The sequence below is a fragment of the Antechinus flavipes genome, chromosome 1 (assembly GCF_016432865.1).
Source record: "Antechinus flavipes isolate AdamAnt ecotype Samford, QLD, Australia chromosome 1, AdamAnt_v2, whole genome shotgun sequence".
NCBI classification, from domain to species: domain Eukaryota; kingdom Metazoa; phylum Chordata; class Mammalia; order Dasyuromorphia; family Dasyuridae; genus Antechinus; species Antechinus flavipes.
Genome location: NC_067398.1, coordinates 108,807,849 through 108,829,344, shown reverse-complemented (window position 1 = coordinate 108,829,344; position 21,496 = coordinate 108,807,849). Strand labels below are relative to the sequence as shown.

General features: G+C 34.3%; 1 non-coding gene across 1 annotated transcript; it reads left to right on the top strand.

Annotated features, from left to right (window-relative positions):
• The first annotated feature begins 7,095 nt into the window (after window positions 1–7,095).
• Window positions 7,096–7,242, top strand: LOC127546167 (U4 spliceosomal RNA). The gene has a single exon (XR_007950004.1). It is a non-coding gene; the product is annotated as a U4 spliceosomal RNA (small nuclear RNA).
• The last annotated feature ends 14,254 nt before the right edge of the window (window positions 7,243–21,496 follow it).

Here is a 21,496-nt window from a genome sequence, read left to right as displayed (position 1 = left end):
ATCCACTCAGTTTCCAGTTCCTTGCCATTATAAAAAAGGCTGATACAAACATTTTTGCACTTGTGGGTCCTTTTCCCTCTTTTATGATCTCTTTGGGATACAGACCCGGTAATGACATTGCTGAATCCAAAGGATATAGCCCTTTGGGCATAGTTCCAAATTGCTTTTCAGAATAATTGGATTATTTTACAATTCCACCAACAATGTATCCCCAATTTTCCCCTCAACCTCTCCAACATTTATCATTATCTTTTCCTATCATCTTAGCCAATCTAAGAGATATGAAATGGTACCTCAGAGATGTCTTAACTTACATTTTTCTAATCAATAATGATTTAGAACATTTTTCCTACGACTAGAAATGGCTTTAATTTCTTCATCTGAAAATTGTCTGCTCATATGCTTTACCCATTAAATTAATTTTGATACATGAAGTGTCATGCAACATACAATTTTTCAGTCACTCCATTTGAGTCTTACCAATATTCTTTTTTTGTTCATTTTCATTCATTTTTCTTCTCAGATGTTTGTTATTCCTATGTAATTTATTTTTCTAGTTTTCTTTTTCTTGATCTTGAACTGCATAATAGTATAAAATAATTTCAAAAGGGAAAGTGTTAACAATTTGGGGTATCAGGAAAAAATTTACATAGGGAGTGACTCCTGAATTTTATATTGATGGGACCTATGGATTCCCAAAGGTTGAAGTGATAAGGAAGTGCATTCTAGATATATATTTTTTTACATAAAGGAATGGGGACAGGAGAGAGAATTTAGAAATGTAGTGCAGCTAATAGCTTAGTTTGACATGTCAAAACATCTCTTTCTTAGAGAGAGACTGTAAAAGGGGAAAATAAGAAAATAAGACTGGAAAAATTGTGGGACTGCTAGCTTATGGTAGGGCTAAAGATTTTGGTTTTTTGTTCTATAGGAAATCATTGAAGATTTTTTTTCTGGGGGGAAGAAAAGGGAGAAGAATGATGGTAACATGATCACATATATTTTAGGAATATCAAATTGACAGCTTCGTGGAACATGGATTAGATTGTGAAAAGACTAGATAACAAAGACACAAGATCTCCTAACAAGAACAATAAAAAGCAGATTTGATTGTTGTTCCTCCCAGAAGAGAGAAGAAAACTATTACACTTTCCAGGTAATCAGAGAGAATGAAATGTTCTTTTTAAAAAATAAGGCAGACTTCACTGTGAAAACAAAGAAAAGGTGTCTGAAGTAGCAGAAGGAAATTTTACTTCATCAGGAAATTGAAGGATTGAAGAATGTAAAACCAAGAATAATGTAAGAGAAATCATCATTAAATGATCGTGTTCTGAATAAAAGATAGGAGGATATTCCCAAAGAGGAAGGAATTGAACCCACTGCAGAGGAAGTAGCTACTTCTTTTTCAAGGACATTAATGTTGTCTCTGCATCCTAGGTGAATGAAAAAGTGCTATCAAATAAATTAGGGATCATATAGTAAGAGCCAGAGGAAGAAAAAAAAACAGTCACAATAACTAATAATGACTGACCACCTGTTGAATGTTATCGTTACAACTGTTTTTCCTCTCGATTAGAATAATAAAGAGATCTACTCTCTTCTGAAGCTTGATATCCTCTAAAATCCCTTCTAGGCCTAATTTTCTATAACTATGATTTTTCCTTTATTTTTTATTACAGCTTTTTATTTTCAAAACATATGCATCGACAATTTTTCAACATTGATCCTTGCAAAACCTTATGTTTCAAATTTTCCCTTCCCTTTCTCCCACTCCTTTCCCTAGATGGCAAGTAATCTAATATATATTAAACATGTTCAAAAATATAATTAAATCCAAAATATGTATACATATTAATACAATTATCATGCTGCATAAGACAAATCAGATGAAAAAAAGGAAAAAATGATAAAGAAAACAAAATGCAAGCAAACAACAAAAAGAGTAAAAATGCTATGTTGTGATCCACACTCAGTTCCCACAGTTCTTTCTCTGGATGCAGATGACTCTCTCCATCACAAATTTGGAACTGCCCTGAATCACCTCATTGTTGAAAAGAGCTGGGTCCATTAGAATTGATCATTGTATAATCTTATTGTTGCTATGTACAATGATCTCTGGTTCTGTTCATTTCACTCATAATCAGTTCATATAGGTCTCTATAGGTTTCTCTAAACTTATCTTGCTGATTGTTTCTTATGGAACAATAATATTCCATAACCTTCATATAGCATAACTTGTTCAGCCATTCTCCAACTGATGGGCATTCACTCAGTTTCCAGTTTCTGGCCACTACAAACAGGGCTGCCACAAACATTTTTGCACATGTGGGTCCCTTTCCCTTCTTTAAGATCTCTTTAGGATATAAGCCCAGTGGAAACATTGTACAGCATTAGGATTAAAGGTTACAATTCCAGTTCTGAGGCAGCATCTAGCACAGAGGATAGAGTGCTGAGCTGAGAGTCAGAAATACCTAAGTTCAAATTTTTGTTTCAGACACTGCCTGGGAGTCACAGAACTTGAATTTTAATCCTGTTTCTGCTATTTTCTGTTAAGGACCATGCCTGGGCGAAGGGGCAGGTCAATGCTCCAAGAACTTCCACAGCTGTGGATTATAACACTAAGGGAGTTGCAGAGCAGCCTTTGCTGGCCCAGGAGTTGACTGGGAATGAAATAAATTAGAAATAGAAGGAAGAGGAAAGAGGTCAGACAACATAATTGCCTCTCAGTCAGGAGTTCAGAGAACAACAGTCTCTCCGTCTCCTTGTATCATCATCATGCTCTCACATGAAGAGATCCATTCTACACGTCTGAGTTAGACTTCCAGCAGCCACTGGCAGGTAGCTCCCATACCACAACAATTTTCTGTTTTATTTGTCTGACTTCAAATAAGGAACTTTGTCACTCTGGACATAAATTTATTAATTTGTAGAAGGAGTGGAATGGACTGGATCATTTCCAAGGTCCTTTCTAGCTCTAAACCTTTTTACCACACATGCCACAAATCAAGCATGGGAGACTGATCATCCCTACACTTAAAATTATTAAATAACTATTCCCATTTCCTGGAAATTCATTTAGCCACAAATGATACCTACAAAAGGAACCTAGGAAGTGCTGCTAAAAAGCATAAAGTCATGAGCAGGTTGATTTCAAAAAAGTTTGGAAAGATTTACATGAACTGATGCTAAGTGAAATGAACAGAAAGCAAGACAACAGTGTACACAGTAACAAGATTGTGTGATGATCAACTGTGATGAACTTGGCTCTTTTCAACACTGTGGTGATTCAAGACAATTCCAACAGACTTAGGAGGGAAAATGCTATCTGCATCCAGAGAAAGAACTATGGAGACTGAATGTAGATCAAAGCATAGTATTCACCCTTTTTCTTGTGTTTTTTTTTTTTCCTTTTGGTTTCATTTTTCTTGTGCAGCATGACAACTATGGAAATACATTTAGAAGAACTGCACATATTTAACCTATATTGGAGTGCTTGGTATCTAGGGGAAGAGGATGGTGGGGAGAGAGGAAGAAAAATTTTCAAGATAAGGTTTTGCAAAGGTTATTACTGAAAACTAACTTTGTATGTATTTGGAAAAATACTTTTAAAATTTTAAAACATAAAGTCATGTCCTTAAAAGGAAATTTAAAAAGAGAGAGAGAGAAAGAAAGATATTTCAGACTTTTAGTTAGGGGAAAATTATTTTTTTCCCTTAGTAGTATTTTTTTTTCCAAATACATGTAAAGATAATTTTCAACATTCATTTTTGTAAGACTTTGTGTTCAAAAATTTTCTTCCTCCATCCCTTACCTCTCCCCTTCCCCCCCAAAAAAACAATCAGATTTATAGGTTAAACATGTGCAATCCTTTTAAACATATTTCCATATTGTTATGTTGTATGTGAAAAATCAGATCAAAAAGGGCAGGGGCGGGGAGGAAGAGGAGAGGGGAGGGAAAGCACAAGAAAGAAAAAAAACAAACAAAAAATGTGAAAAGACTGCTTGCATCCACATTCAATCTCCATGTTGTTTCTCTGGATGCTAATGGCATTTTCCATCCCAAGTCTATTGGAATTGTCTTCGAATACTTCATTGTTGAAAAGAGATAAGTCCATCACAATTGGTCTTCAAGTAATCTTGTCATTGTATACAATGTTCTCTTGATTCTACTCACTTCACTTAACATCAGTTCATATAAGTTTCCAAATTTTTCTGAAATTGGGTTGCTCATCATTTCTTATAGAACAATAATATTCCATTATGTTCATATACCATAACTTATTCAACCATTCCCCCAACGGAGGGGTATCCACTCAATTTCCAACTCCTTGTTGGGGGGAAATTCTTGAAGAAACAAGAGCTAGAGATAATATACAATACAATTGTATTAATCACCTACTGTGTACAAAGCCCTGTGATAATTGTTATGGATGCATAAACAAAAAAATGAAGTACTCCTTGTCCTCAAGCTCAACTGCCTTTTGAGAAATACAATATGTACCCTATAATTAAATCAAAGTCTACACAAAGTAACTTTGAGAAGATGAGAACACTAACAAATAGGGACATGATGGAAGTTCACATAGCAATATGTTTAACATGATTGCACATGTATAACTTAGATATATTTCTTGCCATCTTGGGAAAGGATGAGGGAAGGGAAGGAGAAAGAAAAAACTGGAATTCAAAATCTTACATAAAATGAATGTTATATGAAATAAAAAATGAAAAAAAAAAAAAAAGAAGAAAAAAAGTCCACATAGAGTAAGTCACTTCCAACTCTGAAATTCAGTGGTTTTGTGATAGTGTTGGTAAGCCCTTACCTTCCTAAGGTAAAAGTAATGGTTCAGTCTGAACGAGATAAGGTGAGATCTTTCAAGACAGTTGTGAAAATCGAGTAAGGCTTCATCTATTTCAAAGTTTGAATAGGCCTGAAGGACTTTAAGCATTTAAAGGGCATATTTAAGTCTCCTCCCTGCTATCCTTCTAAGGGCATACTTAAGCCCCCTCCCTGCTATCCTCCTATGACATCAGTGTCTGTTTCGGTCAAATATGGGCAACTCTGTACTTATTGGTCAAGTTCAATTTCTTGGGTAGTTCCCCCAATGTAAGAATGTAAGATCCTCAGCCAATAAGGATGAGGGTCAGTGGTGGGAGGGGGAATTTGCATTAGGGATTAAAAGCGTTGACCCTGCCTCCTATGGTATTTCCTCCCTTCGATTGTCTGCTCAATGGGTGGGACGCCTGATTCTCGCAAGAAGTATAATAAACTTTGCTTTGCTTCTAGAGATCTCTCCACACAATATGATAATATTTTATATACTTGAATTATCCTAATTCAGTCTTTTATTAGCTCTACTTTGGGCTATTATAATAGTCCTTATCTTTAATCTCCCTTTTCCAATGCATGCCATGCTTCTGCCTGATTAATCTTCCTAATGGACAGTGCTAATACAATTTCTTTTGCTCAAAAATCCAGCAGATTCCCTATAAAAAGACCAGCTTTCTTAGCCTAGCACTTCTAAATCTGTCTTCTACCTACCTTTCCAGCTTTATTTCATCCCATTTGCCTTCATGTTTCCTATGCTCAAGAGATTAGTTGTCCTTTTGTGTGGGTCAGAAACCATTTAATAAAAAGCTGGAGAGATCTCTAGAAGCAAAGCAAAGTTTATTATATGTTCTGGAGAGAATGGGGTCCCACCTGTGGAGCAGCTAATCGAAGGGACGAAGCTTAAGTATGCCCTTAGAAGGATAGCAGGGAGGGGACTTAAGTATGCTCTTGACTTAATGCTTAAAGTCCTTCAGGCCTCCTCAAACTCAGAAATAGATGAAGCCTTACTTGATTTTCACAACTGTCTTGAAAGATCTCACCTCATCTTGTTCACTTTGATTTTCTATATTAATATCATTAAACACTTTTTTGTTGTTGTTCCAGAAATGCTCTTCCATCTTCGTCATGCCCACCTGAATCTTCATTCCTGACCATTAAAAACCCTGAAAGTCCAGTTCAAATGTCATCTTTCCAGATCTTCAATGCCAGATATAACATTTCCATTTTATTAACTCTCAAGCATTTTGTATCTTCTCATGATCTTTTACTCTAATCTTCCTTTCCCCTTGCCCTCCAGCACCCCATCTGCTTTCCAGTTTTGAAATGGAGATCAAATTCATCTAACTATTGCTTCTGGAAGAGCTGTGTCAGGGTACACCTCATCCTTTTAACATCCTTTTAACAGTTCAGGGCTACGCTGGTAAATGTTTTAACAACTGACTCTCTAGGAGGGGAGAAATGTATATATAACGCACTTTTAAGTTTAATCATTATTAACTTTTCTCCATCCATCCTTTTCTTAAGTTTAGATGATGACAACAATCACAACAACCAATAAATCAAGCATTGATGTGTAGCATTTGATAGTTTCTGAGATGTAAATGCTTGCACTGAAAATTTAGCAATCAATTTTCACCAACAGGTTTGAGATAACTCCAGTGCATCCTTGCACTTGTATATCTGTCTGCTCAATAACCAATTTGTCAAGGTCATCTAATCTAACCCCTTCATTTTAAGTATGAGTTGCAACTAAATGAAAGATATGTCATCAATTTTCTTTGGAGAGGCAAATGAGGAATAAATTGTAGGTTGCCTCATGGCATTCATGGGAATCTTGGAATTTTGCCTTGTAGTGCTCAGGATAAATATAAATTAAAATAGGACCATGAAAATAACTGTAATTTATGTACCAAAATATGTGTCAGTGAAGCTGAGAAATGCTATGTAAGGTCCTCTGAGCCACATAAAAAAATCTATCTTAAAAACATGATGACTGCAACACAAACTATATCTTCAGTACATAGATAGGACCTTAAAAAGACAAAACTTGCTATCTGCATATATGGTCAATGTTTTAACAAGGGTAGACATATGTACACATACTTTCATGTTTTATCTGCATTATTAATTATTTTAATTATATATTATTATAATTAAATAATTAATTGTTAATCTGCATATTTTCTCAAGCTTAGCCAATCAGAAGAACATGGCCTAAGTGTAAATCTTCACACTAAAAATGTAATCATCAAAAGCTAGTTAGAGCTTTTGCGCAGTGGCAGTATCATAGCCAATGAGGTTTATCCGAGGCGCGATTATTGCTAATTGAAAAGCTAGTTAGAGCTAGCTTCAGCACACACTTGGTCATAGAAGAGAAAGAAGAGAAGAATATTGGAAAATATTATTAAAGATTAAGAAACAAAAAAAGTCTAAGGCTTAGACTATACAGAAGACTCAAAATGATGAGGAAGAGGATGAGGACTCTCCAAAATTATGATATAACTTAAAAATATAAGTTCCTTGAGGGTAGAAATGGTTTCAGCTTTTGCTTTATATTATCTGTGCTTCCTTCTCTCCCCACCCCACCCCTGCCCCCAAAGGGGCAGCTAGGTGGTTCAGCAGATAGAGCACAGGGTGTGAAGTCAGGAGGAACGGAATTCAAATCTAGCCTCAGACACTTACTTTGTGACCCTGAACAAGTCACTTAACCCTGTTTGCCTCAATTTCCTCATCTGTAAAATAAACTGGAGAAGGAAATTGCAAACCATTCCAGTATCTTTGCCAAGAAAATCTCATATGGGGAAAAATCGAAACATAAGCGAGTGCAAGGGATAATGTTGTAAAAAATTACCCTGGCATGGATTCTGTCAATACAAAGTTATTATTAAATAAAATAAAATTTAAATTAAAAAAAAAAAAAAAGAAAAAAAAAGAAAATCCCATATGGAGTTCAGGAAGATAGAGAAGCAATTAACTGACAACTTTTTTCCAAGAAGAGAGTCAGATCTTTCTGTGGTTTTTTATTCTTTTAACCAGCCTTTCCTCTCTTCTGCCTTGGCAACTATGACATTGTTCTTTCCTAGTATTTCTTCCCAGGAGTGTTCTAATAAATGCTTAGCAAAGACTCTCAAAAAAAAAAAAAAAATGTGCCTGACACACTCTAACTTTAATTGGTGTTATTAACATTTTCTCTACCATTTCAAGTCTAGACAACCAAGAAAAGAATAAATCAAACTATGATTTGTAGCATTTGCTAGTTTCTTTTCACTCTAAAAATTGTGCTCTTAGGAGCCAGTCTGAGCTAGCTCCATCATACCCCTTCTTCTACCTATTTGCTTTCTAGTTCATTATCCCAGTAAAGAGACACTTGGGATCTCTTTTCTGCTGTTCCTGCTCTCCCAATTCTTACTCCATGGTGCAAAAGCAGAAGAGAATAATCCCTGATCAGTCCCATAATCCTTTCTGCCAAGAGATTTCTCACATATTTTAGTAGGTAGCTGTCATTTCTCTGGGATTTCCACAGCAAGTTGTAGATTTTTTAAATCACCATTTATAACAATAACAACAATAAATTCCATTCATATAATATCCATATAACACCATATAGCTAGGCACTATACTAAACACTTTACAGATAATATCGCAATTGATCATCACAACAACTCTGAAAGATAGGTGCTGTTTTACAGTTGAGGACACTAAGGCAAACAGAGATTAAATGACTTATGCCTAAAGTCAGTTTTAAACTCAGGTCTTTGTGATTCTAGTTCCAGAACTCTGTGCACCCTACTACCTACCTGCCTGATCATCACATTCAATAATATTCAATGACAGCCAATTTTCCAGTAACTAAAAAGCCATGGTAATGAGCCATCCTAGTGTGTCATTCAGAATACTTCAACTCACATAAAAACACAACACCGTTCAATGCATTTGTTTCTTTCACCAAGATTACTTCTGCATAGTACACAATGTCGCTTCACAATTAGACTTGATATACAATCACATTTGAATCAAACTGCCTAGTCTGAGAAGAGAGTTCATGCTGGGAGCAAAAAGAGACTGCCAAAATTTTTTTTCAATGTACTCCACCAGAATAGAGGCTACAGAAATAAACAAGTTACCCACTTCATGGCAGTGAGGCAAATAGAGCAAGCAAAATGCACTCTGAAATATAAAGGTAGCCTATGATTCTTTCCCATCCCTGCCAGAAATAAAAAACCATTGGTTAGTTTTAACTTGGTCCAATAACTTTAACACCCGTAATTAATCCATAATCATCCAGGATGAATTCCCACAAACACTGAGCTGCTGAAAATTTCTCTATCTCCACTCACCATCACAGCTCAGGAAGTCTTGTTTTTTAATCCTCTTTTCTTTTATCATATTCCATCCCAATCATATACCAGTTCTGCACTTCCTGAGATCATGTTTCTTCACCCCAATCATCTCCCACTTTGCCACCACACTCAAATATTCTTATTCTTTATCCACTTCTTATTGTAAAAACTGTAATGAAATCATTACTAACACTGCTTCTGAAAAGGTCATGTCAATTGACAGAATTATTGTTCCACTCACTCTCCCTGTGACTTCCCAGAGCAAAACATCCTTCCTTAGCCACTATTCCTTTATGTTTTGCCTCCCTCTTTAGGATGTAAATTCTTTGAGATCAAGAACTGATTCATTTTTTATTTGTATTCTCAGCATTTTGCTTTGTCTCTGGCCCATAGTAAGCACTTAAAGATGCTTTCTCATTCATTTATTCATTCATTAAATCAAAATCTGTACTCAGAAACATCTCTAATTTGTAGCCAGATAAAAATTTTTTTAGAAATGTAGTCCAAACATGTATACTTATTTTGTATTTAATTTAAACGCTAATATATTTAACATCTATTGGTCATCCTGGCATCTAGGAGAGGGGTGGGGGGAAAGAGGTGAAAAATTGAAACAAAAGGTTAGGCGATTATCAATACTGTAAAATTATCCATGCATATAACTTGTAAACAAAAATCTATTAAAAAAAAAAAAAAAGAAATGTAGTCCAAAGAATTTCTTCCAATGGGTGAGGTTTGGGGGACAAATCATTATGGGAAATTAATGCCTTGTTCATGACTATTAAATATTTCTGAAGGAATCTTGTGTTATTTCAACACTGAATGCAAGATATTCTGTTGAAGAAGAGCTTTTAAAGCTATGGGTTACCCCCCTCAACTCCAATTTGGTAAGATTTGTTCAACAAGCAATACACAAAAAAGATTATTGTATTAAATCTATCTTACAGCTGATTGTCATGTGATGTAGAAAATCTTGAGCTGTCTTTTGTGTGTGTGGCTCAGATGCCTAGAACATAGTAGGTACTTAATAAAAGCTTGTTGATTAATTGACAAATTGATGAATACCTGTCAGTTTCTCATATTTTTATCAAGGACATACTCAACATATGCAAAAATGATTCTGATAAAAATCTAATAAAGACAAAATATACTTATGCATATAATTTAGTAGTTGCTGATATTTTCACAGTAACTTTTTAAAAAGAAATGCTTTCTTTGAGTTTTTCTACTCCTTCAAAATCTCTTCTTTGACATATCTTGAAAATTGTTCCCTATATTTTTTTCTTTTCTTCTTTAGTATTTTATTTTCCCCAATTACAGGTAAAAACAATTTTCAACATTTTTTTTATTCATAAAACTTTTATTTCACATCAACTTGATACACATATCCATAAGACATTAAACAAAGATCACCTTCACCTCAAGTTATTTCCCTGCTACCTTTATAGCACACTCATGTTAGTCATGTATCAAAAAAATTACACAGGAAAAAAAACCTTAAAAAGATTAAATACATAGGTTTTTTTGTTTTACTGCTATGCTTGATATACATTGACTTTATGAATATCAAGCCATTCATTTTTAGTGATTTGTTACTTGTACATTTGTTCTTAGGTTGTCTAAATCATTTAAATACGTATATAATGAGTGTAGAAACAAATAATGGAATTTGAACCATTTCTGCTCTTCTCCAAAGTAAATAGACTGGACTAAAACTTTGTGTTAAGGAAAACTTTTACAACTGTAACCAGAAAAGTGTATATATTGAAAATGTTTATATTCCATAGATACACATGCAATGACAAGCAATATCTATGGGACATCTGCAATGTTCTCTTTCGGTTCTCCTGGAGTCTCTGAAAGCAGCCTTCGTTTCAGTCCAGTAATCACCACAAGTGCAGCTAGGTGTTAAAGTCCAACTCTTTTATTATCTCTTTCAAAGTCCCATCTCCTTCACTTGGGGCTCAACTAGTTTTCTGGAGGCCTTCCAGAGTCTTGGTTTCAGTGGAGAAGTGAAGGAGGAGAGCCTGCCACCAAGGTGGTGTGAGATGGGATGAATCTGTCTGAGTCCAAGAGTTTGTGCTCCAGCCTTCAGCCTCCAGTCTTCTGTCCACTTGTCTCTGAATCTCCCTGGCTGAGGCTTCTAGTTTATATGCTGTACACTGAGTAAAAACCAATCATTATTTCAGTAGGAAACCACTATTTGTTGTAGGATTAAATCAATGCTAAACCAGATTTAACCATTGTTTTCTCAATTCCACTTAGTACTTTGTTAAAAGTTCCAGCCCCATAACATCTCCTTGTAGGATTAAATCAATCAATCACATAAATCAACCATGCTAAATTAAATAATTATTGTCTCTATCAATTCCACTGTCTTAGTATCTTGTAAGAATCTTCTGTTTCAAGTTCAGAGTTCTGGCCTATAACAGACATCTGTTTCTATCCAGCCATGAGTGCTGCAACTCTAAAGTAACCACAAAAACTACATCTGTGGCTGGAACTAATTATGCTTCTCCCCCTTCCCCACTCCACCCCCCCCCTGCCACCCCATCATGATAGACCAATACATATTTGTCAACATTTGTTTTAAAAACTGAAATCCTCTATGCTTAAAAAATTATCAGACTGTGCATACCCTTAGATCCAGCAGTGTTACTTCTGGGCTTATATCCCAAAGAGATTTTAAAGAAGGAAAAGGGATCTGTATGTGCCAGAATGTTTGTAGCAGGTCTCTTTGTAGTGGCCAGAAACTGGAAACTGAATGGGGATGCTCATCAGTTGGAGAATAGCTGAATAAATTGTGGTATATGAATGTTATGGAATATTATTGTTCTGTAAGAAACGACCAGCAGGATGAATACAGAAAGGCTTGGAGAGACTTACATGAACATCATGATGCTGAGTGAAATGAGCAGAACCAAGAGATCATTATACACTTCAACAGCAATGCTATGTGATGATCCAATTCTGATGGACATGGCTCTTTTCAACAATGAGATGAACCAAATCAGTTCCAACTATTCAATAATGAAGAGAATCAGTTACACCCTGAGAGAGAACTATAGGAAATGAGTGTGGACAACAACCTAATATTTCCACTCTTTCTGTTATTGTTTGCTTGCATTTTTGTTTTCTTTCTCAGGATTTTTTCTTTCTTTCTAGATCTGATTTTTCTTGTGCAGCAAGATAACTGTATAAATATGTACGCATATATTGTATTTAACATATACTTTAACATATTTTACATATATTGGACTATCTGCCATCTTGCGGAGGGGGTGAGGGGAAGGAGGGGAAAAGTTGGAACAGAAGATTTTGTAAGGATCAGTGTTGAAAAATTACCCATGGATATGTTTTGTAAATAAAAAGCTATAATAATAATAACAAATACAAAAAAACTGAGTTCCTCATATTTAAATACCAAATAGATAATTTTGATTATATTTAGCTGAAAAGTTTTTGTACAAACAAAACTAATGCAGACTAGATTAAAAAGGAAGCAAAAAATTGAGAAAACATTTTTTATATTTAAGAATTCTGATAAAGGCCTCATTTCCAAAATATATAGCGAATTGACTCAAATTTATAAGTATTCAAGCCATTCTCCAGTTGATAAATGATCAAAGGATATAAATAGACAATTTTCATATGAACTCATTAAAACCATTTCTAGTCATATGAAAAGATGCTCTATTAATCAGAGAAATGCAAAGTAAGATAACTCTGAGATACCACTAAACATCTGTCAGATTGGCTCAGATGACAGGAAAAGATAATGATGAATGTTGGAGGGGATGTGGGAAAACTAGGACACCAATACATTGTTGATGGAACTGTGAGTGGAACCAATGAGGAGCAATTTGGAATTATGCTCAAAAAGTTATCAGAGTATGCATTCCCTTTATTCCAGCATTGTTACTACTGGGCTTATATATCCCAAAAAGATGGTAAAGGAGGGAAAGGGATCCACATGTACAAAAGTGTTTGGGGTAGCTCTTTTTGTAGTGTCCAGAAACTGTAAACTGAGTGGTTGCCCATCAATTGGAGAATGATGAAATAAATTATGGTATATGAATGATATGGAATACTATTGCTCTGTAAGAAACACCAGCAGGATGATTTCAGAGACACCTGGAGAGACTTACATGACCTGATGCTAGATGAAATGAGCAGAACTAGGAGATTATTGCACATGACAACATCAATATTATATGATGATCAATTCTGATGAACTTGACTCTTTCTAGGGGGGAAGCTAGGTGTCAGTGGGTAGAGCACCAGCCCTGAAGTCAGGAGGATGAGTTCAAATCTGTTCTCAAACACTTAACACATCCTAGCTGTGTGACCCTGGGCAAGTCACTTAATCCCAACTGACTCAGAAAAAATTTTTTTTTGAAAAAAGGAAAAAGGACAGAACAGAACATGACTTTTTCCAACAATGAGATGATTCAGACCAGTTTCAATGATCTTGTGATGAAGAGAGCCATATATACCCAGAAAGAGGACTGTGGGAACTGAGTGTGAATCACAACATAATATTCTCACTCTTTTTGTTGCTGTTTGCTTGCATTTCATTTTCTTATTCATTTTCTTTCCTTTTTGATCTGATTTTTCTTGTGCAGCAAGATAACTGTATAAATATGTTTATATATATTGGATTTAACATATATTTTAACATGTATAACATATACTGAATCGCTTGCCATCTAAGGAAGAGGGTGGAGGGAAGGAGGGAAAAATTTGGAACAAAAGGCTATGCAAGGATCAATGTTGAAAAATTATTTTGAAAATAAAAAGCTTTAATAAAAAAACTGAGTTCCAAATTCTCTCTCTCCCTCTAAATCTGTATACATGTATAGTTGTGCCAAATATATTTCCATATTAGTCATGTTGTAAAAGAAAACATAGGCCAAAATTTTTTTAAAAGAAAGAAAACTAAAAAGTATGCTTCAATCTGTATTCAGATCCCATTATTCTTTTTCTAGGAATAGACAGCATTTATCATCACAAAACCTTTAGAATTGTCTTGGACCTGATCATCTTTAAAGTCATATGACCTTCAGTACAAATTTCCTCTGCATGTATTTGCTTCATCTTTTTGCTGGTATACGTAACCCGGGCATTTAGTAAGTATTTAACAAATCTTATTGCCTTGCCTTATTTTCATCTCTCTAAATTCTACTTTCTCACAAAGGATATTGGGTAATGGAGTAGTAATGTGATTCCAATCTAAATGATAATAATAGAAACTGGGATTCTGGCAAAACTGGCAAAAATATTTTCCTTAGGCCCCATGCTAAACTTTCTGCAGGCTATAATTAATGACTTTTCAATGCTCATTGAATAAGTACTACCTTAATCTTACTTTTTCCTCCTCAGTGATATTCATGATTGTAAATCTGAAATGTATGTGATTTGGGATGCAGAAAGTCCTTTTAATAGGCAAGTGTTGCTCTAAACTCATAAACTATTTTCATTTTGAAGTTGAGGTGGGATAGGACTGGGTAAGGGGACATTTGGTGCCTAACCTCAGAGAAGCGAGTCAGGCTTTCTTGCTTCTGTGAATCATAGTTTTCACCCTGGACGAATCCCAGGGTGAAAAACAAAAGTCCAAATAACTGACTTCCAGGTCCCCTCAAAAAAGGACAAGTAGCATACTTTCTAGAAATATTACTGAATGGCAAAATAGGTATTAGCTAAAGAATAGAAGTGATTAGTCAGAATAAACATACCTGATTAAATATCTTAGAGAGGCATAAGAAGTACCTAAAGTATTAATATTCACATTTTACAGATGAGGAAACTGAGGCCCAGAAAAGTTAGCAGTTAACTGGATAAGTTCTTTGGCACTACAACCTGTAGATCACTTATTTATAGAGTCCTTAATGCTTCATTTTCCAGGGTTTCTTGAACAGAAGCCTAGAGAAGAAGCCATACTGCTCCTGGCAATGTACATACGCCAAAGTTTTAGTACATTGTCCAGGATTTCTTGGTCAAAAAGAGGAATTGCCAAAGTAATCAACAATCTCACCTTAGCCAAGAACTGTGGTTAACACAGTGGCAGCAGGGGCATTGGTCTTCTGTCACTGTGAATGTGCTAATCTTCTTAAGCACAAATATTTAAAAAGATTGCCATCTTTATTTGTTTTTTCTATAGTTTCAAAACTTCCTTCAGTCAATCAATATGATGCAATAGCACTGCACCTCTTTGACTATGTATTTTGTTGAAATATTGGCATGACTTGTCTGTCATTACAAAACTGTTGGATACTTACTACAGATAGACATTGACCGAAACCAAGAGCTGAAAAGAAGGAAAGTGAGAATTCTTTAGAATTTTGGGGGGCAGGAGCAGAGGGTAATTGTTAAATTTCTTCAGTAACTCCAAGTTCTTGAAATAAAGTCTATGTTGATGCTTACTTGCACAAAATAGAAAAAAAGAAAAATCAATGAATTAGGCATGCAACCAAAAAAGCTAGAAAAAGAACAATTAAAAAAGAAAAACAACTAAATACCAAATTTGAAATTCAGAAAATAAAAGGAGAGATTAATAAAATTGAAGGTAAGAAAATTATTGAAATAATAAACAAAACTAAGAGTTGGTTTTATGAAAAAACCAACAAAATAGATAAATTTTCAGTTAATTTGATTAGAAAAAGGGAAGAAGAAAATCTAATCATTAGTATCAAAAAAAAAAAAGAGAGAACTTTTCACCAATGAAGAGGAAATTAGAGCAAAAATCAGAAGCTATTTTGCCCAACTATATATCAATAAATCTGATAATATAAGTGAAATGGATGAATACTTACAAAAATATAGATTGCCTAAATTAAGAGAAGAGGAATACATTACTTAAATAGTCCCTTTTTAGAAAAAGAAACTGAACAAGTTTTAATCAGATCCCTAAGAAAAAATCTCCAGGGCCAGATGGATTTACATGTGAATTCTGCCAAACATTTAAAGAACAATTAATTCCAATACTATGCAAACTATTTGGGAAAATAGGGAAAGAAAGAATCTTACCAAATTCCTTTATGGCACAGATATAGGGCTAATACCTAAAACAGGTAGAGTCAAAACAGAAAAAGAAAGTATAGACTAATTTCTCTAATGAATGATGATGCAAGAATCTTAAGTAAAATATTAGCAAAGAGATTACAGAAAGTTATACTCAGGATAGTACACCATAACCAAGTAGGATTTATACCAGGAATGCAGGGCTGGTTCAATATTAGGAAAACTATTACCATAATTGACTATATCAATAACCAAGCTAACAAAAATCATATGATTATCTCAAAACATACAGAAAAAGCATCTGACAAAATCCAACACCCATTCTTATTAAAAACACTAGTATGGGGATAAATGGAGTTTTTAAAAAAATGATCAGTAGCATCTATTTAAAACCATCAGTAAGCATCATATGTAATGGGGATAAACTAGAACCATTCCAATAAGATCAGGATGAAACAAAGTTGCCGATTATTACCATTGCTATCCAATATTGTATTAGAAATGTTAGCTTTGGAAGTAGGAGAAGAAAAAGAAATTAAAGGAATTAGAGAAAGTAATGGGAAAACCAAATTATCACTCTGCAGATGATGTGATAGTATACTTACAGAATCCTAGAGAATCAATTTAAAAGCTACTAGAAATAATTCACAACTTTAGCAAAGTTGCAGGATACAAAATAAATCTACATAAATCATCAGTATTTTTATATATTACCAACAAAGTCCAGCAGCAAGAGATACAAAGAAAAATTTCATTTAAAATAACTGTAGATAATATAAAATATTTGGGAGTCTACCTGCTAAGGCAAAGTCAGAAACTACATGAACACCATTACAAAACACTTTCCACACAAATAAAGTCAGATCTAATCAATTGGAAAAATATTAAGTGTTCATGGATAGGTCAAGCTAATATAATAAAAATGACAATACTACTTAAATTAATCTACTTATTCAGTGCCAAATCAATCAAACTTCCAAGAAATTATTTTACAGAGCTATAAAAAATAATAACAAAGTACATTTGGAAGAACAAAAGGTCAAGAATTTCAGGGGAATTAATGGGAAAAAAAGTAAATGAAGGTGGCCTAGCTGTTCCAAATCTAAAACTATATTATAAAGCTGCAGTCATCAAAAACACTTGCTACTGGCTAAGAAACAGACTAGTTCATCATTGGAATAGGACAAAATAGTCAATAACTATAGTAATCTAGTGGGACTTTTTTCCTTTTTTTTTGTTTTTTCCCCTTTTGTTCAGATTTTTTTTTGTGTGCAGAATGATGAATAAGGAAATGTGTTCATAAGAATTGCACATGTTTAACCGATATCAGATTGCTCAAAGACTGCAGTCTTAGGGAAAAAGGAGGGGAAAGGAGAGTGAGAAAATTAGCAGCATAAGATTTTGCAAAAGTGAATGTTGAAAACTATCTTTGCATGTATTTAGAAAAATAAAATCCTACTGCCACTATTAAAAAAAAAATAGTTCAAAAACATGAGTTAAAAGAATGATAAAATGATGGGGAACTAATTACCTAGACATCTATTGCATATCTAGCTATCTATCTGTCTGTCTGTCTGTCTGTTTTTCTATCTCTCTCTTCCTTTTTTAAAAAAAAATTATTTTTATAATAGATTTTTATTTTTTTCAAAATACATGCAATATAGTTTTCAATATTCACTCTTGCAAAACCTTGTGTTCCAAATTTTTCTCCCTCTTTCCTCACCTCCTCCTTCTCCTAGACAGCAAGTAATCCAGTATAGGTTAAACGTGTAATTTTTCTAAACATAATTCCACATTTGTTGTACTGCACAAGAAAAATCAGATCAAAAGGAGAAAAATGAGAAAGAAAAAAAAAAAACCAAGCATCTTTCTCTTGAGCAAAGCAGCAGTTGAATTAAAGCATCCTTCAACTGGAGGAAACAAGGAAATTTTATTCTAGAATTGATTCTCACTAACAGAAAGGAAATATTTGCTAGAATAGAAATTCTGAGAACCTTGAGGAAAAAGCAACCACTCCTTCTAGAGCTTATGGTAGAAAAAGAGAGAAATGTATAGTAGAAATAGAAAATGGTAATAGCAAAGAGTTTAGAGGAAAGACTCCTTGAAATAAAATACAATAGGGAAGTCAGCCCAAGAAGATAGGCGATACTCAACAATGAAATCCAGAGGAAACATAGGAAAACAATTCCAGTGAGGACAAAAAGAAGAATTTGTCAGGATACCAATGTAGATGCACCCACTGACAACTATAGATGTTCAGAATAAATGTAGAAAAGTATGGAAACAAGACAAATAACAGAGGATGACTATAAGAGCATCAAAAATGCTAAAAACTTAGAATGGACTGAGAAGGAGGAAAGCTAAGGATAACAAAAAGGTTTTTATGGTTTGTTTTTGACTATATTGGGAGGAAGAAAAGAGAAGTTCAAAGAAAGGATAGAGCTCTTATTTAGCATGGATAGAACAATGATAACTGACAAAAGAGAAAAAGTGTTCCTCGATTCTGATTTTGTTTTCAGTTTCTCTGCCCAGGAGAATTACCTTTGGATTGGAAACGACAGAGCAAAAATAATTAATAAAGAGTAGAGGGTATCTAGTTGCACTTGATGAATTCAAATCACTTAGTTCAGATAACTACTTACTTAGGTCCTAAAAGATTTAGCAGATGTGACTATCACCTTCAGAGATTATTTGAATGATCAAAAAATCAGGAGAGATATTACAAGATTGAGAAAGAACAGATATCCCAGTAAAAATATATATATAGAAAAGTACAACCAAGATTTTGAATGGACTTGATTTCATGTCATATGAGAAACATTTGAAGCAATTGAACATATCTAGCCTGAAGAAAAGAACACTCAGGAATAACATGATTAATCTTTTTGAGTATTTAAAGAATTGGCATGGGAAAAGACAGCAAATTTGAATGAAGGAATAATAAAAGATTTATTACCTAATGGTCAACTTCTAAGTGATTTATATGTGCTAGTTTGTAAATCACAGATATATAAACCATTGTCAGATCTGTATCATGAATCTTCCAAGCTTAGTTGGAACTTCCAGTTTTCCACAGCTTCCAAAAATTGGGTCATATACCCATCACTGATTAAGCATTGAAAAAATAACTTTAGTGGAGGATCAAATGATCAGTATAGGGAAAACTAAATTAAACAAACAATGAGTATCTAGCTGCTCTGTGAAAGCCAATTCACTTGGGGAGAGAGGATAACAAAAATATCTGGAACATAATCATTGCTTTTGAGGAGCTTACAATCTAATAGGTGGGAATAAAAGAAGCAAAAAGATAGCTGTTATCCAAAAGGAAGTGTGACAGGTCACAAAAAGTTCTAACAAAGAGCTATGAGAGTTCATGGCTAGCTCAACACAGTCAGAGAGTTACTTATCAGGTATATTGGTATCAGAAAGTAAATTCCAAAGGTCAGTTAATGATGAGCTTGTGAAAAAAAAAAAAAAAAACAAATAAAACCAAGTTCTCGAGGAAAATAGTTTATGTGATTCTTCTCTACAAACTCAAAAAGGAATAGTAGCAAAAGCCCAAGTAGAAAATAAAGATGAAAATGGTGCTGCAAGACAAGAGAAGCACTTGTGCCTAGAGGGCTATATTTTCCTCTGCTAGAACTTTGTCATTCATGGAAAAAGATTGGTTGCTGATAAAATGACATTTTGCTCAAATCTAGTGGGTACTTGATGTTTTTAGCTTAAGGCTCCTTGCTCCTCCACCAACTCTAAATGAGGTCAAAGCCCTTGGTGTCTTTCTCATATTTTGTAAATCAACTTCAGTGTAGTCCATAGGTTCAGGTTCTTTGTTAGATGTCATACTGTGGATATGTGAAACTGTCCTTTCTTAAATTTTCAATGCATAAGCATTAGTTCTAATATAAGAAATGGTTTACTGTCAGAAGAACATTAGTATTGCCATGGATTAGGAAAGTATGACACTTCATTCCAAAGTCTTCATTTCTGACTCTATCCAGATACGTTCTACAAATTTTATTATATATATGCAATACCCTTCTCTGCAGTGCTCTCCTTAATGTGTACTTCTTCTTCTAGGTTTCTCCAACATCCTAAAGGATGGCTGTCACTCTTCTCAGAATTCTAGGGATAACCCTTTTGGGAGGGAGTGTATTTCATGAACCTTAACTGGTATACTTTCATTAATAATCCATCATCAGTCTTAATTTGTTTTTTTTAAAAACATTTTTCTGAGGTGGTATAATAAGAAAAATTTATACAAAGCATTCCTCTCAAAAGTTTGATACTTTCTCAAAAACATACATAAAATCATTAGGAAGAATAAATACACAGCAAGAATTTAATTGTAATGTCATACTAGTCAGATAACATAAATGACATAATGGTACCTCACAACTTTTGGCATTGGAAGTTCATAGCTGGCAATTCTCTATACTAAAATGGGTCATGTTGCTGCATCCCTTAAATGATTATTTCTCTTTATCCATGTCTGTCCCTGTCCATACTTAGTAGTATACTAAGAACCAGAGATATATGTAGAAAGAGTAAAGCAATCCCTATTGGCTAAGAGTTTCAGTTCAAATTGAGACAACAAATACACACACACACACACACACACACACACACACACACACAGAATATGCATAATGTTAATAAAAACAAAGAGGTACCAAATAGCTAAAAACAAGTTAATTTGGGAGAGAATACAGTAAAGTTGGGAGGGAGACCAACAGGAAAATTTTCTTGCTGAAGATGATGTCTAAGAGGAATTCTATGAGGCAAAGATAAGAAGAGACTAAATTTCAGCATGGGGAACAGCCAGTATTATAAAAGTATGAAGATGGAAAATGAAGTGTTATGAATGAAAAACAGAGAGAATTATGCCTGGATTGTAAAGTATGCTGAAAACAATGAAGCTGAAAAACTATATTGGGGTGAGGGTTTGAAGAGCTTTGGAAGCTAAATGGAGGAATTTATATTTGATATTAAAGGCAATAGAAAGCCACCGTATTTAATTTGTTAGGGCAATTACTTAGTCAAATCTGTGTTTAAAAAACACTACTTTGACAGCAGTATGGAGGATGGAATTTTACAGTCAGAAGGTTAATTAGGAGACAATTGCAATAAATTAGGGGAGAGGGCTTGGACTGGGGTGGTAGCTGTATGAGTGAAGAGAAAAGGTCAAATTGTGAAAAATAGAAATTTGACAGCTAATTAAGAATCTGAGACACTAAAAGGACTGAACCAGAAATAGGATATTAAGGAGGGTTTAGGGGTATTCCATTTTATGCATTTTGAATTTGCA